This window comes from Anabas testudineus, chromosome 10 (assembly GCF_900324465.2).
Source record: "Anabas testudineus chromosome 10, fAnaTes1.2, whole genome shotgun sequence".
Lineage (NCBI taxonomy): Eukaryota > Metazoa > Chordata > Actinopteri > Anabantiformes > Anabantidae > Anabas > Anabas testudineus.
Window position 1 is genome coordinate 2,673,216 of NC_046619.1, and position 17,819 is coordinate 2,691,034.

Genomic DNA, 17,819 nt, shown 5'->3' on the forward strand with positions numbered 1-17,819 from the left:
ATAAGTGTTGCTGATTATGATTTATTGTATAATAAACATCTGGAAGGTTCTGACGCCACGATTATCAAAATTTCACTGACAATGAGAGAAGGCTTCCTGTTGTAGTTGACTGACCCAAAAATATTAAGTACAGTTTTTCAGTGATAATGTGAATATCATGCAAAAAAGTTTTTAGAACATAATATTTTACAACATTGCTCATATTTGAGTAAAAACCTGAAAAGAAGATTATTATATTATAATTAATTATATATCAAATGTAAAATAAGTTAATGAATAAGTGTTCACCACCTTCACATCAGTATTTACTAGATGCCCCTTTGACAGCAGTTACACATTGAGTCTGTGTGGATAGCTTTATTTTAGCTTGTAAAACTGCTCAAGCTCTGTCAGATGCATTTCTTATGCAGACTGCATCAGGTTTTCCTCAGTTCATCTGAGGCGCATAAAGTATGTTTTCAAAAGTCTCCAAAGCGAAAGATGTAAAATACAATACAAGTCTTCGCAATCTTATTATAGCTCTTAGTTGGTTCATGAAATATGACAATATTTATTCTAATTACTGGTGAAGATATAACAACATAAATATTGTATCTTCTTTGATTACCTCAACCCACAGTTGCAAGAAAAACCAATTGCACTGTTTGCAGTTTCTTGATTTTGCATCTGTCTCTAGTTTCTATTCCTGGCATCATGTTTATTTGATAAATAACTAATCTCTTTCTTTGTAAGGCATGACTCGCATCAGCTGATGCTGCTTGTGAAGAGCACACTGACACTGTATTTTTTTAAGTCAAGGTGGCACACCTCCATTCTCGTTTCATTGATTGAACTCCAGGTTTACTAAACCTGACACCAGCTGACTTTTAACGATCAGAACATCACTTTGGACGTCTAATGAGTATGGTCCATGAAGACATACTGTAGACTGTTTGTGTTTTACCAGCTTAGCTTAGTTGCGTGTTGATATGTGTGACTTTGAAGAAGATCAGATCATACTTGATGACCTAATTATGCAGAATACTCCTCATTATAATAACATAAAACACATATTGCCACCAATAAAATACGGGACCATGTTCAGTTTGCCTTAACAGGCAGATGCTTGATATAGTCACAAATCAAATAGTCATAGTTAATACTTTGTTGCACTAAACTTGTGGCTGTTTTGATCTCAGCTTTGCCATCAGCAAAAATAAAATACATTGTGAGTAGGATTCAGTCAGGTGGCTATTGCTGAATGGCATTTCTGCATTATTCTCCTGCCCAGCTAAACATACACTACTGTGTTTTTGGTAGCCAAATATATTATTGTAAAATCCAAAAGATTCCGCCAAAAGAAAAAAAAAAAAAAAGCTTCGATAAATGAAAAACATGTTTTAAAAAACTAACAGATCTATTAGTGCTGATGTGACAACTTTATAGCTGCTTTTAATTTTTCATTACACATTTTGACACTGATAAATCCAGACAAACCAATGATTAAAACATCTTGCTTCCCTCCTTTTCCAAATCTGGGCTAGTGCTTCTCTCATCTCGTTGCTGCTCCACACGGTGACTGAAGCTATGTATGTCTCCAGCGCAACAGAGAGTCCATGTTACCAGGCTGATGCATAATCAATAGGACAAGCACGCTCCAAATAGGGTTTTAACTTTTATTGAGCTCGCTGAAGAATGAGTGCCTTGCTCTGCATTTGTGCACTGCTTGGTTTCTCACTCCTAACTGTATTTTATTCAACATTTCTTTTTTTTGTAGCAGGTTCAGGTCGATACATGACAGAGACATCTGTTTGCTGTGAATTTGGTAGACAGGCATCTGCAAGGAGAAATGAAAGATGCTGCACCCAATAAACGTGTTCGTGTCCATGTTTTCAATAATTCTTTGATGGAAATGCAGGATCCTTCCATCATCTCGCTTCATTTAATGTGACAATCACTGCAACTGCTGTCACTTTTGAGAGCTAACAGGCTGCAGGATAAGGGAGATGCAGGTTACCATATGTTAATGCATCAAACACTATGGCTTTCCACAACTACATGATGAGCAGTTTAAATCTAGATCCACAATTCATTCAGGAATGTGATTCAATACAATAAGATACCATGAAAGTTTTTAAACATTTCAGCTCTGTCTTAGAAACAGAAAAAGAGTCATTATATGTTAACTTTAGCCGTTATAACTCAGTTGATGTTTTTTTTACCATGGTTACAACTGTCTCCCAATGTAGTACAGCGTACCAGCCTCCTGCGATAATAGCACACTTTGCGAGGTCTGCTTGCCAGAAAAGAAAATTGTCTCTGCATGAAGCATTGATTGACAGTGGACACATCACTTGGATCCATGTGATGTGGATCATACAGCTTCAAGCAGCAGTATACGACATACTGTATATTGTTGTAACACACACTGTTACACGACTGTTTACTGGCAATCCTACTGTAATCATATTAAACATTTTAGATCCAGATTTATACACACCAATTTGAAAATTTATAATTAAATAAATGCACTATATAAAAAAAAAATTATAGTGCATTTATTTAATTATAAATTTTCAAATTGGTTTAAGCATTTAACCTCCACTCTGCCCCTCTCTGCTATACTGTGTTCTAATGCAGCTTAAACTTGTGCATTTATTTTGGTTCTTTTTTTTTTTTTCTTGCTTTGTGAGTCAGACATGGAGCAAAAAAAAAAAAAAAAAAGAAATAGATTTGGTCTCAGCATATTTTTATCAAGAATGAATTGAAAACTGGCTGCTGATGAAATCTATAGGCAATTTTATGACGGGGACATTATCTGACAAAGTCAGCATAACTACAGGTTTGTGAGAGCCGCTTATGACAGAGTCTTCATAAGTTGTGTTCTTAACCATAACAAACATCATGTTTAATATGTCAGTAACTTGTGGCACTGTGTTAACCATGTTTGACAGATTTTACAGGGATTGCACTAGAAAATTCGAAAACTGGACAGGGTTTCTCACAATATGGACAGTACTGCAACACAGAGATATGGGAGCATCTTAGCGACATATGGTGGCCATACAGAGAACAAGATGCTGGATTTTATCAGGAGTCCGACAATACTGTATTACTACCTCAACACCATGATGGTGCCACAAACACAAAATTATTGGCATCCTTTCCACTTAAGCAAGGAAACCCTACAATGGTCCCTGTAATAGGTGAAACTAACAGAAGTAATGATAAGTAACAATACTGAAAAATTGAATTGCTAAGAATTGCCTCATGAATATCAGACATAGTTTTTGTTGTGGTTCAACAGAAGCATTTTAAAAAACAAACTAATGAAACTGGCTCGGACAAAAAAAATGATGGTACCCCCTAGAAAAGATTAAAAATAATTTGACCACAGGGACTATACTATAGTTTGACCTATAATGAGCATCAGGGATCTTTAAACTTAATCAGTCAGTCTGCCTATTTAAAAGGTGAAAAGTGGTCACTGTGCTGTTTGGTATCATGGTGTGTACCACACTGAACATGGATCACAGAAAGCTAAAGAGAGAGTTGTCTCAGGATATTAGAAAGGAAATATAGACAAACATGTTAAAGGTAAAGGCTGTAAGACCATCGCCAAGCAACTTGATGTTCCTTTGAATTCAGTTGCACATATTATTCAGAAGTTTAAGGTCCACAGGGCTGTAGCAAACCTCCCTTGACATGGTCATTAGAAGAAAATGTATTACAAATTGAAGACATGGACAATTTCAATGGAAACCAAAGAGCCCAGATCAACTTTCAAAGAGATTAGAGGTGAAATCCAAGGCCAAGGTACATCAGTGTTAGATCAGACCAGCAGCCACTGTTTATGTCAAAGTGGAATTAATGGAAGATGACTGAGGAGGACTCTACTGATGCAGATCATAAAATCATAAAAAATGTGAAAATGCACAAAAGTCACAATAGATCAGATAACTAGTTTCCAGATGAAAAAAATTAAGCAAAGATTGTCTTGAATCTGTGAAGGATCCAATGAAATCTCAGGCCTAATTAAATTTTTAAGCAATAATTACCCAACAAACTGGTTATTCAAACATTCTACTGATCAGTTTTTGCAGATACTCTGGTATTTCAGAAGCTGCTTTCCCCTGTAAAAAATTCTTACACAAACAGCTATTTTCTGTGGGGTCATTGTCTTGCTGCAAAATGAAGTTATCCTCAATCAGTCACTGCCTGGAAGGAATAGTATGTTTTTCAGTATGGAGTGGTCTCTGTACTTATTAAGGACATCTTGCCTTGAACATGATGCAGATCACCCACTCTCTCACTATCTTTCATCAGCTCTGGGAATGAGCTTTGTACTGTATGTTCTTTGCTTGGATCCAAACACCTCAAACTTGGGCTCATCAGTCCACAAGACTTGGTTCCAGTCACCTAAATTTCACTGTTTTGTTTCTTGGCCCGTTTGCTTCCAAATTGCCAGCCTTAGGGTTTTTTTCTTGGCAATTATGGGAACAGAAAGCTAAATGTAGCTACTCTGAACAATGTAAAATATAATAAAATATAAAAAATATTCCCAGTTATTTAACATTTTTGTTGAATACATAATTCCATATTTGTCATAATTGCAATGTCTTCTTGTCCATTGTACAATGTTCGTACAATTGACAAACCATTGAAAGAGGAGGTAATTCCAAATTGGTGGTGTGTATAAATATACATTCATAGACTAAAAAGTTCTTGCTTTAGGGAAAGTGCTCCTTATTTCACTGTACACCTAAAATTATCATGAAAGAAATATCTGCAGTTATATGTTTGCAAATACAAGGCACATTTGTAATGTGAATCTTGCAGGTCATGATGGTTGGAATGGAAATATGAAATACTGTAGATAGTGCACCTTAAAGTATTACATTTTATGTGTAATGTTATTAAAATTTTATATCAAGTAATTACATTGTAAAACAAAACAAAAAAAAAACGCATACATGTACTCTGCCTTGGCATGTTCTCACCTTGTCTTATTACATTATTTGCAGATTTTATTTTTTATTTACATTATATGCAGGGATTATATTATCAGTTTCTATAGGGTGCTTTTTTAAATCTTGTGACAAAACACTGTGTTCTAATCAAACATTTACTAAGCAGTGCCTGGAACAGTGTTTGAGTCCAAGTGTTCCAACTGGTTCGTTTTACACCCCTTTAGTTGTATTACATGGAGGCCACTTACAAAGGTTCCAAAGAATCAGTGACAAAATGACTTGTGAACTTCTGCATGAATTTCCAATTAAAGGTAAAACTAGCAACTGCAACTGGATTTTTCATAGACCAGTCCACTTCAGTCATGGCTTCAGCTGTACTGAATGTTTGTGCAGCAGAGCAAAGTCCTGCTTCATAATTTATTTTTAAATTTTCCATTAGCTATAAACATACAGTAAAATGCATTGTTTACATACTAGTTTAATTTCAACCTTACTTACTTTTATTGCTATGTAGCAGTAGACCGCATATTTTTTGAACCCATGATCCTGGATCTACACTGTTCTTTAACCAAGTGGGACATGCAGGAATCACCACACGAATCAGTTTGTTTAGCAGAGCAATATCCTGTATCTCACTTTCTATCAGTGATGTATCTCTTTCCATTCAGCTGCCGAGAATGATACTGGCAAACCCACATCTGGGATTGGTCAAATCAAACACAGACTTGCACAGGTGAATGTATGCATTAAACATCATACACATGCATGCATATGCAAAAGTTCCACTGCCAAAGCGTTCAGACTTTCAAAGCCTGATTTGGCTGCAAGTAGACAACAGCTTCATAAGCCTGAGACAGAGTTGTTTTATGTAAAGATGGGTGAGACATGTGGGTATATGTGTGACAGTGCCAGAATGAGTGACAGCTAGGAGACAAACAGACAGTAATACTCTTGATAAGAATCAGTTCTGGGGAATATGTACCGAGCAGTCAGACCTTCATATCAAATAAGCTCATTACTTTTCAAAATGGTTTAGACACGGAGGAAGGCTTGTATTTTCAGGAATCGAATGGTATCTGGGTAAGGGCAGGGATTTTCATAATAGTATATGAAAATTAGACCCTTAAGGCTTTCTTAGTAGTGCTTACAGGGCTATTACTGCATATCTTGTAGTGGGGATCAGCTTGTGTTAGAATCCATGCTGCCATATGCTTCTGGCTCTGACAGCTGTATTCAGTAATAGAAGGAAGTGGAATTTTGAAAACAGAGTCGAAGATATGCCTAAGTATAGATTTATGCTGTACCAAATGATAACAAATATGCAAATTCACTGCTAATGTTGGGTAGAAACAAGTGGAAACTTTCACTGAGATATTTATGTGAAATATTGTCTGTGTTAGCAGGCAATCATCTCTTCTATTTAAATTAGTGATTTTAACAATTGCTAAAGCTTTATAATAAATATTTCAAATTAGCACTTAATAGACAAACCCTACAGCTGAGGATGATGTGCAATTACTGTAACTGTGCCAGTATTTTGGTCATATAATGAAATACTGGACAAACAAATTTTTTTTCTTAATGATAATACCACATAAAACGTCTGAGTATTAAATGTCCCCTTCAGATATTACAAATAACAAATAGTTCTATCTATCAATTAACCATAGCTGTTAAACAGTTACCACAAAAGTATTCTCAGTTTCGTAAAAAATTGAATAAATGTATAGAAAAACATAAACAGCGGCAAAAAAGGGAAGCTTTTGGAATGTCATGTTTTTATCAATGTCATTAATTTGTCATAAAATGTAATCTGATCTACATCTAAATCAAGAGAATTAAAAAATATAATGTGCCTGAAATAATAACAAAAAAAACTATTCTCTTTTATGTCTTTATTGAGAACCACAATAAAAACTTCAAAGTGCAAGTGGAAAAAGTATGAGAACCCCTGTAAAGATAATCTATTAGCATATGTGAGAAATAAATATTTTGAGGATGTGGACTAAAGCTACTTTGACTGAGAAAAAATACTCCACACAAGAAGACTTGTGGGGCATGTCAACAATATCTCGCCAAAAAAAAAAACCTTTCAGAATATTTATAATCAACAATTGTATATTTACATATCACTGGAAAGGATTACAAAGTGATTTGAAAGGTCACTGCATATTATCATGAAAACATCCTCCTAATCGTAAAGTAACTGGAGGAAACATCATGATTTGGGCCTGCTTTACTGCATCAGGGCCTGGCCAGCTTGCACTGATTGGGGTGAGGTTGAATTCACAAGTGTATCAAAAAATTCTTTAGCAAAATGTGACAATGTCAGTACGTCAGCTGTTGGGTGATGCTACAGGACAATGACCTAAAACACCAGAACAACCCACAACAAAAGAAAAACTCTGCTTTCTGGAGTGGCCAAGTCAGAACCCAGACCTCAATCCAGTAGAGACGCTAAGGAACGACTTAAAGAGAGTCAAAGACAAAAAATAAGACAGAGCTAAAGCAGTTCTGGACTAATGGGCTAAAATTCCTCCTGACTGATGTGCAATTCTGTTCCACAGCTACAGAAAGCGGCTTGTTGAGTTTACTGCTGCAAGGGCAGGTTAAGCGGTTATTAATTCCGTATACACATACTTTTTCCACTAGCACTATGAAGTTTTTATGGTTGTTCTCAAAAACGATCAGGATTTTTTGTGTTATTATTTTAGGCATGTTATATTTGTTAATACTCTTAGATAAAGATGAAAAAAAAAAAAAAAACATGACATTTCAAATGGTTTACATACTTTGTGTGTAGCAGAATTTCGATACATTTTTGAAAGAAATATACATATCTTAAATACATAATTCCTTTGCTTCACACACACATTTTGTAAATGGTTTTCCACTATTAAAGTTCAACTGGAGCTCTATTGACAAACTTATTTTGTTACGTATTATATAATTGTGCAATATTATTAGTACTGTATTTTGATGTAAACCTGGCTAGTCTCTGAGGACCCTGAATGTATGTAAAAGAAATGTGTTAAACAGTCTATATTATAGAAAATCAGGCCACTGATATCTTTTTGGACAGTTTTTCACTAGTTTTGCTTTGATTGTCCATAACAATCAGTAATGGACTAATAACTTTTTACCCAGAGTCTTGAACAATAACTGCTGATGGCACTACCCATGATTTAAAATGGACAGTCTGAGAAGTCGTACCACATGAGAAACAGATTACACTGTATTGTGGCTGGAATTGAGTCCATTGAGCTCAGTAGGGGGCACACAGCTGCAATGTAAGATATCACTGATAATGCAAAGCAGCTGTTTTTGGCTGAGCCTTTAGAATGCATATATGTGAATGGTCCATTATTCATATCTTTGCAGAAGCATAACTTTGAACTTTCAAAACCCTAATATTTCTTGCGCATAAATACATGCTCCTGGTACTTGCCACACAGATCATTTACATGTACAGACCATTTACAGGCAAAGATTTGTGGAAACTGAAGCAGATGTGTTTTTCCAGTCCTTCTCTAAAATAAACCACACAATGGTATTGTCCTACAGCTTGTAGATCGGGATACAGACATCTATTGCTCAATACCTATTGCAAGAGCAACATAACATAGAATCTCATAGTTTGACCTGCATCAGTACACAGCTAGTACACACTGGATGAAACAGACAGATACAATAGATGCTGGTGGACCTGCGAGGTGAAACAGACAGTTTCACCCATGCACCAACATTATGGCATTGTGTGTTTTGATGTATGTCATTTACTATATAACTATACCATACAACACTGATTTAAAAGTGACAGCTTTGAGAAGTACATTTTGGTATTTGGACAGAAAGCTGATGTGCCAGAACTCCATACCATTTACTTGAGCACTGTGTAGAATGCAATGTTTGAATGTTTGAAAGCAGACAGATATTTTAACATGTGGTGTGGTGATGATAGATAAAATACTAGAAGATAGGTAAAATGAAATTCAAATGCAACTCCCTGGTAAAGAGTAACACGTTCTTAGTTCTTGTATGGCACTTAGATAAAACACAAGATTAATGTCTAGAAGGCAGCAGTGTGAACAGATTGTTTCCTGGGTGATAGTAGTCTTGGAATATGTGTCAGATAAACAGAGCCAGATACCTGTATCATGCCACATGCAAGTCCTTAGTTTTTGAGAAGTTGAGTGCTACATTGGCCTCCGTGCTGTCAGAGCATGAGGCAGTGGGGTTACAATATTGCTAGACACACCAATGGTCCTGTTGCTGAACATCCCCAATCCTGCAATGCACTATTTGTTAATTGCTAATAGCAAGCTTGTACACCTATGTTGTTAGATTAGATGCACAGTTCCCCTCCTCTGCTCTTGTCAGCCTTGCCTGCTAGCCTGCTGGGCAGCCTGCTAGCATTATAGCTTCAGCTGGGATCACCGGGTGCAGCCACGTCCCTGTTATCACCATAATCGAGTAGTTCTGCACCTGTTTTTGTGCATTGGTGGTCATTGCCAGTTCATCCATCTTGTTGGTGTCTTGATGCAATCTGGCATCGGTCAGGAACCTACTGTGTTAGCGCTGGCCTGTGTGGGGATTTCCTTATCTGGGTCTGAACACCAGCTCTGCAGCCACTCTTCTGGCATAGATCCCTGCACTTCTTCCTGCCTCTGCAGCCCAGTATGGGGATCCATGGACATACTGCTGGTCGAGAGATCTCTAGTGGGAGGTACTCGATGTGAGAAGGTCTGCAACAGTGCAAGCCTTATCAAATCCTGCCGTTTGTATGTCAAAGTGCTTGTGACAGAGGGAACTAAAAAAAAAACAACAAATAACAGACATAAGTGGGTAGTACAGGGACAGTTTTAAAATAGTGGGGCAGTAGACTTAAGGACTGGGTTTTCCCAGCCCTAAACTGAAGTCTAAAGGTGGGTTTACGATTTTATATGGTCCATGTTGCACAGTGTGGCTGCCAAAAACCTATAAGACTGCTGAAGAAACACAGTCTGCAGGCATAGACACACACAATGTCAGTGAGCAGGACAGACAAGAAATAATAAGACAAAGAGTCAGGCATGACATTACAGAAGGAGAGAGCATGAAGAAGACAGATGGAGACAGAGACACGTCCTCCTATTGGAGTTTTGTTCTCAGCTGAAAGTGGGTCACAAAGGGCCGGAGGTTGAAACTATGACAACAGCACTCTGCTTGGTTCTGTAAAACCTGTTCCTCTTTTTTAGCAAAAAAAAAGATACTTTGTGAAATTGATTTCTGAGAGAAAGACACAGTCAAACAGAAAGAAAGTGGAGCACAGAAAGGAAAAATGCAAGAGGAAACGCAGTGGAAAGAAAGTATCAGAGTAAAGAGTATAACAAATAGCAAGAGAGAGAGAGGAAAAGTGCAGACATTATGTAAATGAAATAGTTTCAGTTTGCGAAATAAATTGAATGAATTATGCTTTGCCTAACCCCCGGGCACCCTGTTACATCCCCTCATTTTTCTCTCTGGAATTATTAAGTATGTTTATATAACTTTCCCTTTGTGCAGGTACAGGTCAAATAAGACTGCTGAAGCAGCTTTTCAACACCTGAAAATTTAGTTTTTTGAAAGTTGATATTATTGAAGAAAGTAATCATAGGGAGTAAAGAAAATAGCCCTTAAGGTAGAGCACCTTAAATTAGAAGGCTATTTTAGTGCAGAATGCTTATTACCATCAAAATAATTGAACTGAGAGGTAGATGGGGATCAAAAACTGCTTAAGTCGAGCACCAAGACATATAAAAAACAACTTGAGAAGAAATCATGAGAAACAAAGTAACACAGTTATCCAGCTGGAAAAAAATCAGCAGCTTCACTTGATTTAGACCAGTTAGTTACAGGACAACACCAACTAACACAGACTCTGTGGCGCAATGGTAGCGCGTCTGACTCCAGATCAGAAGGTTGCGTGTTCAAATCACGTCAGGGTCAGTGTCTCTTTATGACAACACTGCCTTTAATTACAACTTACAATGGGGCAGCAGTAGCTCAGGAGGTAGAGCAGTTGTCTACAAACCCAATTCCCTGATACTACTGGCTACTTCCTGAGGTGTCCTTGGAAAAGACGCTGAAACCCCGTAGTGGTGCTGACATGTACTGTCTGGCAGCTGTCCAAAGACAATTTCCCAAACGGGATCAATAAAGTGTTCATTATTATTATTACACTCACAGCACCATAGGTTTCTTCCTGTTGCCTTCTCAGGGAGTTTTTCCTTGCCACCGTCGCCCCCGGCTTGCTCATCAGGGACAATCTGATTTAATGATTCATACACATTCACTGTTCATGTACTGTTCTTTGGTTGTGTAAAGCTGCTTTGTGACAATGTCATTTGTAAAAAGCGTTCTACAAATAAAATTGAATTGAATTGAATTGAAGTTTACAAAGTGCTAAGAGCCCTATCCATAGGAACCCATACTTGCTTAACTCCCACCCCTGGATGCCAGGTATGTTTATTTTCCAGAGGTCAGAATGAACAGATTTAAGAAAACAGACTTTGGGATCTGTGGAAATTGATTGTCTAGAGTGACAATGACTGAAAAGTTCTAAATGTTTTTTTTGTTTGTTTTTTTAAATGCTGTGCATCAAATTAAATTCCAGAGACATCTTTATCTACCGCTTCTTCCTCTTAAGGGTAACTGGAGCCAATCCCAGCTGTCACTGGTTCGGCAGGAGGCGGGGTACACACTGGACGTGTTGCCAGTTTATTATAGGGCTGACATACAAAAAACCATTCACACCTATGGGCAATTTAGAGCCAATAATTGATCCTAACCCTAGCAGGGGGGAAGCCGGAGTACTCGGGGGAAAACCTATAGATACAACATGCAAACTCCTAACAGAACGATTTAAACCTTTCTCGCTGTGAGGCCTCAGTAAAAACCATTACACCACGCCGTCTGCCTGTATTTGGTTAAGATGAGTCTTTAAATGAATTTGAAGTGGAAAAGTTTGACTCTATGAAACACTGTCAAATCTTAAAAGATATACAACACCACAAATGCACAGCACTAAACCCATTATATTCTCAAAAATAGAAATTTTAATTAATTGTTTCCAATTAATTACCACAATTCACATAGTGGTTCTAACTTACAGGACTATCTGTGAGGTGTAAAATACTAGCTGGAGCAAACCTTAATCTGGATTAAAAAATGACGAAGAAAAGGCATGGGTTCAAGGAGGAAAATATATTGACTGGGATGGACTCCTAAAGGACACAGACAGATATGTGACTGATGTCAGACAAAAGAGGCACAGGTAAATGACTGTCATATGTTTTTGCAGGTACCAGAAGAGAAGCCAATGATGAACAATCAGGTAAGTAAAGGAGGGGGCAGCCTTTCTGAAATCAAATACACTTTCTGACAAGAGATCCCAGTCCAACCAAGACCATACCCAGATTCATTATTTATCTTTCTCCTTATCCACAATTTGCATTCCAGAGCAATCAGTCAGAGGTCTGAGTGCCTTCCTTCTCTTTTGAGAACACAAACAGCTCTGTAACAGACCAGAGACTCACAACTCTCAGACAAAGAATCAGAAGCAAGCACAGGTCAGTAGCACAGGTAGACAGGCGATCAAAAAGGCTGGCTGCAGGGTGTGTGCACTAATCGACAACAAACAATCTGGCAACTGCTTGAGTGACGAGGGAGCGCTTGAATAAGTTGTGAAAGGTGAATTCAATGAGGGACTGATTAATGCAGGGCGAACCAAAACAGATGGGGAGTCAGGAACCAAGATGACAACAAAACAAGATGATAAACAGTTACAAAGAAGGGAATTGGGAAAGGACTCATGACTGATTCTCCAGACAATCGAGAATCTATCAGTCTGACTGGCAGACCGGCTTGGACATTTGTGTGCTTACATACAGCTCCTCTGGGTAGTGTCTTCTGGGGTTCAGGGGTGTGTAAACTGCTGGAGACACACTATTTTGTTTTGTGACTGATGTCTTCGCCATACGTTTAGCTCACATTTTATAGATTACAACTAAAATGAACTAAAAAGCATAATATGGCTGTTGAATGCCTCTCCATGTATTTAAAACATAAAGTAAGTTCAACTCCTGTTCAACCTACTGAGCAAGTAAATCAGGAAGAAAGTCTGGTCTGCACTTTTTCAGAGAGACCATGAGAAAATGATGAACTGTGGGGTTTGGGTCTAGCACACTTCCGCTGCCCCACTTTGCTGCCAGTTTCTAACAAATGGGATTTAAATACACTTGGATTAGGTGCCGCAGCCTTAGTCCATGAGGTCCCTGGGCTTCAATGTGCATTTTTGCAATGTATTTTCCATTGATTCCACCGGGGTCCAAGGAAATCTCAACTATGTCCAGCATTAGCTCTCAATGGATGTAGAAATGTAAATGCGATATCCAAAGGCTATAGTGAATATGAAAGTCTTGGTTGGGGAAAAGGCGGCAGGAGGATGGTGAAATGTAAAAATGCTGCATGCAGAATGTAAATCATGGTGTTTACCATGCATGATCGTGTGTCCTGCTTGTTAGTCTTTGAGAAATGTTGTGAGTGGATGACATTCACAGCCTCAGGTAATCAATGACTGGCTCCCTCATTACTATCGCAATGTACTATTGTAGCTCTCTCTCACTCTCTCTCTCTCTCTCACATACACACACAGTCTCAAATAGAAACTCACAAACACGTGGAATCTCAGTCACATGTGCACACATGAACTCTCAGGCTGGGTGGGCCCTTTAATTATACAAAGTATAATCATTCACAGTGGCCAAGCCAGAGCTGCACCTTCATCCAGTTAATTAATTCATTTTAATTAGGGTGATAAACATTTAAATTTCTTCTGGGAGATCTGTATTGTATTTTACTCAGCCCTCTCTCCACTGCCACTGCTCTCTGTCATGTCTCATTCCCTCCCAAGCGCTCTTTTCCTCTGCCGGTCTCTTCTATCTGTCCTTCTTCGCTCGTTCGTATCTCCTTGTCTCTTTTCCACCTTTCTTTCATGTCTTTCTGTCTGTGTCAGCCTTCTGGGAATGGGGATTACCTCTTTTGCCAGCCAGGGCAGCATTTCCCTCATGAAAAGTGACTCACACAGTGCATGAATTGGCTCGCTCCCTTTCATATTTGAAGTCCTTTTCCATTTTCTGCCTCTCGACCTTCCTCCCAGCTCCACCTCAACACACTCTCGCTGCTGGGCACACACCCAAACCCCTCTCTGTGAGCAAGCGAACGCTGCACATGTCCTCCTTGCACCTCAGCATTAGAGAGAAAATTGCATTTGTGTCGGGAGGGATGATGCGTCTGAGGCCCTGTTGTTCCTCTTCCCATTCATGAAACACATCTCCATTGATTGCCAGTGTGTTTACTGTAAGGCCAATTGTGCCTGCGCTCCAGTGCTTCCAGTAATAAGCAAGAATGTGTCCCATTATGTGGAGCTCGCAGACAGCAGATTCTCAAAAGCCTGCAGTTTGGAAGTCACAATGACAGATGAGATGGAGTTTTGTAGCCAAGGCTGTAATATTGTTACAGTTCCACCAAACTATAGTCTTCCAAAGTCAGAAAAACCATTACATAACTTTCAAAGCATACCCTATGAGAAAAGTGAACTTTTTATGTGATGCACATAAAAATGCATAATGATTATGGTGTATGGTACTAAATATGAATTCTGTAATGTTTCTGCATAGTATATCATTGTGACTGTATTACTTTTATGATGGAGAATGCTGTAATAAAACAGTACATCTAGTATATTTACAGTGGCAGAAGAAACATTCTGCTATTGAGAAATGTTGATGGGGTCAATATAGTTAGTGCATCTGCATTGCGTGACAAGGTAATGACGTTTTACTTAACTACTTTCTGCAGTAGCTATTTTGGGCTCATAAAGATCACAGATACTTTCATGCCTCCTCGCCTGTGACAGCCGTGGCCAGCGTAGAATGTTTTTGATTTGTCATGCCATCTGTATGTGCCATTTTTGTGATGAAGATATTTCAAAAATACTTTGAGGTTATGTCTTTAAATGTGCTATGATTGTCCAGGATGAACTTTTGGGATCAAAGGTTAAGGTCACTGTGTTCCCATGTCCGCCCTATTCATCCCTCCAATTTTGTAAATGTGATGCGATACCTTTGAAAGAATGTTTTTTTTAAATTTGGTACAAATGCTCACATGGTTTTCCTTACTTAGATTAAACCCCTCAGGATAACATATCTTTAAAAGAAAATAAAGCTTTCGCTCCCGTTTACGCACTTATGGACAGCAGAGGACTCAGTTCCATCCAATAAGTATGAGATACTACGGTGTACCTGTGCATAGTGGAAGTGCACATTTTCAGACTTTAGTTGTTTTCTTCTTGCTACCTTGAGAAGACAGTAATTACTTACAAAATTGTCGACACAAGTTGCTTCTCTGCCATCACTGGCAGTGGAACAATACAGAAAGTTACAGATTTCACCTTTAAGTGCCACAGAAAACAACTTTGGAATATGCCATTAAAGACCTTAACAGCATCTTACTATTCTTTGAACTCAATGATTGACAACTGCAACTAAATTATGAGTTACAGCTTTTACTGGAAAATTCCTCTTCTTTGGGGGCATTTTGTTCCTTTAATTGATTGTAGTAGCAGTAGAGTGGCAGACAGGACTTTGCAGTTACAGAATATTGCAATTTTGTGGCATTTGCTATAACCATTCAGCTACCAGGTCATCCCATCCCTGCCCTACCTTTAATATCCACATCGCTACTGAAATCACAGGTCTACAGATCACTAAAATTTCCACCAAAATTGCTCATCAAAAGGATCTTGGATCTGCCTGGATATTGAAGAAGAAGGAGTTTAGCCTTTAATCCTGCTGCCAGATATCCAGCTGATCTGCACTACACCGGATGGATACGTAGCAGCTTCAGGGGACTGTCAGCAGACCACACAGCCTCACCTGTACCTCTACCTCCCACTTCACACTACTATACATCTATCCTTTGGGTCATGCTAACACTGTATTTGAGGGCCTTCTTTAACTTTTAACTAGAGAAATCCTTTCACCTCCTTTATCAGTTCCACAATGTACATTTACTAGACATTTTTACCATAGGAGTCTATTCTGCTTTGCAGGTCGTACACTATTTCAAAATACACAGATACAATGTATACAAATTTAGGAAATGCACATTTGAAAGATTCTTGACCATATAACTTGAGTGACAAAGAAAAAAATATTTTTAATATTTTCATATTTTCATCAAAGTGGTGACATGTTAACAGCTTGTTGGCTTTGTTAAATTGCTTTGGGCCTTACTTTCAGAGCATACACAGCTTGTTTTGTCACTAATGGGCATGCTGAGTTTTTTTTTTTTTTTGGTGTGTGAGACACAAAGCAGCCTTATTTCCCAGGTGTAGGCCGTCTTCAACACAAAATCTTTCTACTTCTATTACTGTGTTGCGGCACTTCTGTTGTATTTTCATCTAATGTCAGTAGGGGTTCATCTTGCTCAAAGACACACTTGTGACTGTTGAGTTCCTCTGTTGCTTTTAAATTGTGTGCAGTTTGTAATTTGCCATAGCAACCTGTCCTAAGTGGTTTTATACTGTTCTCTTTAAATGTAGAAATTGAATTCAACAACTAAACCCTTTCTTCATCATACCTCCAAGGAACAGACATGTGTTGTAATTGGCAAGCTTTTACATAAGGAAATGTGAAATAGGAAAGGTAAATGACTAACAATGCTTTCTTTACCATTAAATAATACACATGTTCTATTCAAATATTTTATAATAATGCATAGATCGAATGTTAATCATGGCCTCTCTTAGTTAAGTGAAGTAGGATTAATAAGGATTGATTAGTTCATAGATGCACAAGTCCATTCCCTTTGTAAATATAACCTGTCACAGACAGGACTCCACTTTTTGATGTTTGAGAATACAAATTGCTTCTCCCTGCTTTCTTTGTAAGGCTAAATATACCTTCAAATTCTGTTAGAGCCTCTCGCCCAAATAAAAAATGCAAGAGAGTAGTGAGGGAGCAACAAATGTGGAGGAAATAGTTGGTACCCTTTCATTAAGAAAGAAAACCCACATTGGTCACTGAAATACCTTAAAACTGACAAAAATAATAAATAAAAATATTACTAAAAATGAACTAATGAAAATCAAATATTTTGTGTTGTAGTTCAATGGGAATGATAAATGGTAAATGTTCTGCACTTATATAGCACTTTTCTACCTAGCTGGTACTCAAAGCGCTTTACACTGCGTCTCATTCACCCATTTGCACGCACAAGCACACACACATTCACACACCGATGGCAGAGCTGCTATGCAGCTGACCTGACTCACCAGGGGCAACTTGGGGTTCAGTATCTTGCCCAAGGACACTTTGGCATGTGACGTGGCAGCTGGGAATCGAACCACCAATCCTATGATTGGCAGACAAATCAATTAATAAATAAATCAATTAATTAATAATGAAACTTGCCTAACTTAAAGCTGTCTCAGATTTAAAGGGTGCCTTCTTCAGACTGCATGTTTCTACTCTTTCCACAGATGTTCAATATGATTTAGATCAGGACTCATAGAAGGCCACTTCAGAAAAGTCTAGGGATTTGTTCTTAGCAGCCCCAGAACATAACCAAGCTTCCTCCACATTACACAGTAGGTACAGTGTACTTGCTTGCTTGTATGCTTCATTTTTGTGTCTGTGAAGAGCTGATGTGACTTGCCAAAAAGTTCCTGTTTTGTCTCATCTGTCCAAAGGACATTCTCCCAGAAGCTTTGTGGCTTGTCAATGTGTATTTAGGCGAATTCCAGTCTAATTTTTTTATGATGCGATTTCAACAGTGGAGTCCTCCTCG

General features: G+C 38.1%; 1 non-coding gene across 1 annotated transcript; it reads left to right on the top strand.

The window, feature by feature from the left end:
- The first annotated feature begins 10,844 nt into the window (after positions 1-10,844).
- trnaw-cca lies at positions 10,845-10,916 on the top strand. The gene has a single exon. It is a non-coding gene; the product is annotated as a tRNA-Trp (tRNA).
- Positions 10,917-17,819: the final 6,903 nt, after the last annotated feature.